Below are 5546 nucleotides of genomic sequence, written 5' to 3' on the forward strand. Positions count from 1 at the left end.
CTAGTAATATTTTTTTTCAGAAGAAGGCGGACACACTCCAGCCAGTACAGCCTTTTTTCAGAAGAACACCCACACACTGGAACCAGCACAACACAAGAATTGTCCGTAGCAGTAAGCAAACAAGCAGTAGTTAGGCAGTGTACATCGCCTAGTTGACGGGGTGGCAAGATGGCTAGGGGCCATCTGTAAGTGCAAGCACAAAAATCACACACGCACAACGCCTAGCACCTAGCTGTAAGTGCAAGCCACAGAAGTCACACACACAAAGGCTGGTTTACAACAACAAAGAAGAAACCATCGAATCAGACGTCCAGGTTTTGACACGAAACAAAAATCCCAAATTAATCGAAACGTCAATTTCGAACAACATAAGTTTAGTTTACAAGACGGTAAATCTAACATAAAGTGTATCTATCTCCAATGACAATCTGTCATACATGAAGCTTAACTTAGTAACAATTTTCTGAAATTTTCTAAGCTTCATGTTTGAAGAGCAAAAACTATGCAAACATATAAAAGTCCACTATAAGAACGCATAGCTTCATCTGCCAGTTTAGAACAATCCTTCACCTTCACTTGCAAAAATTTCCTGCAAAATAAGAGTCAGGTTATTTTCAATACATATATGGACTGTAATTATAATATATTGTCAACTTAGTGCTTTATGATAGAACATGAGATTTCTTAGTTGGTGCTAAGTTCATATTTGTCAAGTACATATAACATGTATGATCCAGCACACATACGCTTTACTGCACAAACTAGACAGAAACACAAGAGGGCCAGAAAAAATAGTATCGTACACCAAACATACCAGGAAAACAACATATATCTCTAGGAAAAAATAGTATCGTACACCAAGATTGCTAAAACTGTAGTTTTTTGAAAAAATACACATTTATTTCATTTGTTCCCTTGCAGTTCTTCAAATAGAAAAATAGTCTTATGATGATATATATACATGTTTCATCATCAGCTCGGTTTATCTCATGATTTAGCCCTACTAATTACCTTGATTATAAAAGAACCAAGTGCACACACACATCCAAAATACGCATCAACCATGGAAATAATTATATTTTAGAAATATAGAATGGCAAAAAAATGTACGCGATGACGTAATAATAACAACCCTAATGATGCAAAGCATTTTAAAGTTTCACCATCACTAATTCCACGTTCTTTTGCTTCGCCGTGATAGAAACTGTAGAGTTGATATCTCAATACACATTATAGTAAAAAAACGCAAAGATAGAAGGAACTGAGAGTCAGAGAGTGACATATATCGACCATCCAAACATCCAATAATCTAGTAGGTTCCGCTTTAAATTGAAAATCAAATCGTGTTAATATTGATCAATCATTGATCACTGTGAGCTGAGTTGACTGGACACCGTAAGCCAGGTAATGCATGGAACATGAATAGGCAAAAAGGAACATACCTTTTGGGACACAAGAATCCTTATGTAGCCTCTTCCTCTCTGTCAGCGTCGCTTCTGGTACTCGACTACTTGATGATGGGAAGTACCTGGCCGTCGTCCATGCCCAGGCAAGAGAGGCAGACTTGGCTTGGCTCGGTTTGGTCAATTGATCGAACATCTCGTAGGCGAGCTGAGCACGAAGCAGGCAGCAGGCGAGGTGGTGAGGTCGCTAAAGGAGCTTGGAGCAGGAGCGGGGCGAAGATTTGCTGCTGGAGGAGGCCAGTGTTGTCAACGCCGCCCCTGTTCACGTACCTGCAGCAGAAGAGCAGCATCGCTCATCATATACACTAATAATCTCTAGTTCTCTGTCACAAAAAGGACAAAATGAGATATAAATCACCGTATCACCATATACTTCATCACATCACCAACACTAAATAGCAAACCAGAATCAGTACTCAATCAAATGTAAGTCTTTCTCATAGTCATTCGTAAAAAAAAAGTCTTTCTCATAGTCTCAAACAAGTCTTCCTCATAAGCTCAGAACACCAAATAGCAACACAATAAAACTGAAATATAAATTACCAAATACCAATCTCTAATTCTTTTCCCCAATCTCTCTAATTCTTTATCAACTATTGTCATCAGGTCAGCAAAAGCAACACAGTTTAGTAGTTCTAGTTCACAAACTTCACAAGTTGACGTATCACATATGAATGCTAGGATAGAATAGAAGAATTGGTAATCAGAGTGGAGAAGGAAGAGATCATATTACCAGCGTCGGTGGTCCTGGCGTCCTGGTCGGGAGCGGAGGAAGGCGACCATCGGTCGTCCTGGTCAGGAGCGGAGGAAGGCGACCATCGGTCGTCCTGGTCAGGAGCGGAGGAAGGCGACCATCCGTCGTCCTGGTCCGCTAGCTGGAACTCCTGGTCCGCAGTGTGTAGCGGAGGGAGGGCTGGAGTAGCTGGACCTGCAGCGGCTGGATGGCTGGACGCTGGAGACCAGGCGGCGGCGATGGCGTCCCCTGGACGGCTGGGGTCGCTTGACCAGCACGCAGCACAGCGGTGGCGCGGCCGCACGAGGAGGCATCGGAGCGTCCGTCCTGGGCTCCTGGCGGCGCGGGGCGGCGTCGCCGTGCCGTGCAAGGGCGGCGGCGGAAGGGGCGGTGGCGCCCTATAGTGGAAGGGGCGGCGGCGGAAGGGGGCGAAAGTGTCCACCGATTCGGGGGAAACCCCCTAGATTATCCACACGAAAATAAATCAGACGATGGGCTTTTGGACCGGTTCGCTCGTTTTTGGGCTTTTGGACCGGTTCGCTCGTTTTTGGGGCTTTTGGACCGGTTTGCTCGCTTTTTTACCCAAAAAAAAATCATGCCCGGAACGGTCCATGAAGATTAGCCAATTGCCAATGTCACCGGTTCCGGTTTTTTCTCGGTCCTGTCCTTTTTTCAAACTACTATAATCCAAGGTAATAGTGGGGTGGCTGCGATGTCCCATACTCCCGACGGTTGTCTGTCTTCTTTTGTTAGTGGACTCGACTGGCCGATGTAAAGTCAATCTGTTACCTCCTGGGTCATAGGATCAGGTAGCGACACTACTCACTGGTCAATGCAACATCATCATGCCCATCGTCGTTGTTGTGGCAACCGGCTGTCACCCTCTCGCATCACTGTCATTGCAACATCGTCGGCAGTCGGTCACATCTCAAGCATCCCGTCGACACCACTTTGTAACACCCCCACATGTGTTCTCAGCACCCATCCAAAATCGCCCACCACGATGGTCACAACTTTATCCCATGCCGACCATAGCTCTCATGGGCACTCGCATGGGAGTGACATGATCTTGGTCGAGGCGATCGATCAGGAGCAAGATCTCCCCATATTCTCTGTCGGCCTGTTGCCATGGAGGGGAAGGAAGGAGGAGACTGGATCGATGTGGCAGCCCCTCAGATCCATCGTTCCAAGGTATTTGAAGGTTGCTTCGAATGTCCATTGTTCAACCATATGCGTTGCTACGTCATTCTTCATGAGCAATAGATTAGTTTCTTTTGTTGGGAGTAGGTGTGGTTCCATATTCTCCAACGCTAGCAAGAGTTATGATGACACCACAACAAGGAGTCCATCTATGATAGTTTCGTCGAGGTCTATTCCGATCACTGCTATCAATGTTCACCATCATCTATGGTTAGTACAACCATCGTCGCCGAGGTTCTGGGTGCCGCTAGCTCTCGTGAGGTAGAGAAGCATATGCTCCATTTGGCCGGAGGGATAACAGATCAAGGACACAAATGAATATCATGAGTTGTCGTCAACCTCAATGTTTTTAATATCAATTGGATCGTAACCTCATGCTTAAAGTACCTTGACCAGACAACATCACAATTAAACTTATAGTTTGATCTCTTGTTAGCAAGGGTACACAACGCACATCCTCTTTTCGCCCAAATTAAACTAAATGTCTTAATTCCGCCTCACCAATTTTATCACAAACACGACTCAGTGAATATAAAAGCAAATGTTGATTCTGAATCACAGCCGCCCTCCGGGAATAGTGTCGCTCCCATTGCAGCAGCGACATCGCTCCCAAGGACGCGACAATGCCGCACGTTGGTCACGACAACAACATCGCCCATCATCGTCGCTCCGGAAATTGACCGCTGATTGTCATGACAACACCGGCATGCCCATCGTTCCACATCAGGATATCCCGGTCACAACAGCGCTAGTGCCCATGGCAGACCCTCCCCTGCACTCCCATGAGACTTTGTTATATGTCATCTTGCACATGTTATGTAAATACACGTGAGAATGCAAATCATAACTTTATGCTGGTCTATCATCGCCAATGCTTCTTCTCCAGCAGGCGTTGAGAAGCAAGTGGGGAGCGTCTTGTATAGTTTTGTGCCGTCTACTGCTGATTCGCGTGGTGGTGACAATTTCCAAAAAAATCTGGTTTCGGCACTGGTTTGGGGGATGCAGGCAGGCAAATCTGGTGTTCTTCATCGATTTTGTTGGCTGAAAACATCGAATTTGAGGCCCAAGGTGCACGGGGTTGAACCCCGACCGGGCCTCCACAGCAATATGTACTCTATTGTTTTGCGGTGGTGCTTTCTTCGGATCACAAAGCAGTGATGCGATGGTGCTCCGAGGGTTGTTCAGCGCGTGGTGTTTGTCTCCTAGTCCTCCGGCGATGGTGTTACCGGTGGATGGTGACAAGCAAAGATTTGGTTATGCAATCACCCCCCTCAATGATTTATTTGTAAATTTCTTTTATGTGGGGTGTTTTTTGTTATGTGCCCTGACGGTTGTCCTCTCTGGAATTGTCTAGCCTGAAATACATGTGTAAATGGGCCATTAATGGGTATAAAGTGATACACTGTTCATTACGGGCCAGTTTCACCACGGGCCGTTAATGGGCCAAGAGTTACAAAGGGCCTCATATGGGCCGAAAGACGTCATGGGCCATACATGGGCCGGAACTTAAAATGGGATGGAATCATATTGGATGGCCCAGATGACGCTACTGGGCCTAATTCGGATAGGTTGTAACGGGCCCTGGGTTAGCGGGTTGTAAATGGGCTATATGCGAACAGGCCGTTAACAGGCTTTCCTTGGGTCGGCCCGCCACCTTTTAACCAAGTCAAACGGGGCGGCCTTTTCACAGAAATGGGCCTCTGTTCGGTCATGCCACGTGTCGACGTATCATAGGCGCCTTCGGTCCAATGAGTGGATGACAACTGTCCCAACGGTGAGCCGACACGTGTTTCCTCCAGCCAATGATGATTTTACACGTGGAAAATCCCCATTGGTCGGGGCTGTTAGTGGGTTATCGGATCCAAAACCGGACCCGGTGACTTAACGGTGTTCCGTTACGGTGGATGCCACGTGTCGGTCACCCTTGACGAAAGCACTTCTGTTACGCGTGATTTATCGTCATGGAAGTGGACACTTCCGTGATGATAATTTTGGTAATGTCATGGAACACTTCTACGACAGCACAGGTATGACTATCTTGATTCTGTCATAAAATCGTCATGGATGTACATGCATGACAAAAAACGCGACCTACTGTGACAAACACGTATCATCACGGAAGTGTATTTTTTTGTAGTTTCACCGGTAGA

The 5546-nt window shown here is 46.2% G+C and overlaps 1 long non-coding RNA gene across 1 annotated transcript; it reads right to left on the reverse strand.

Moving 5' to 3' along the window:
* Positions 1-315: 315 nt before the first annotated feature.
* LOC125524521 lies at positions 316-2647 on the reverse strand. Its single transcript, XR_007290800.1, has 3 exons — positions 2197-2647; positions 1443-1733; positions 316-589 (listed from the first exon to the last, which is right to left on the reverse strand). It is a non-coding gene; the product is annotated as an uncharacterized LOC125524521 (long non-coding RNA).
* Positions 2648-5546: the final 2899 nt, after the last annotated feature.

The sequence above is a fragment of the Triticum urartu genome, chromosome 7 (assembly GCF_003073215.2).
Source record: "Triticum urartu cultivar G1812 chromosome 7, Tu2.1, whole genome shotgun sequence".
In the NCBI taxonomy this organism is placed as follows: Eukaryota; Viridiplantae; Streptophyta; class Magnoliopsida; order Poales; family Poaceae; genus Triticum; species Triticum urartu.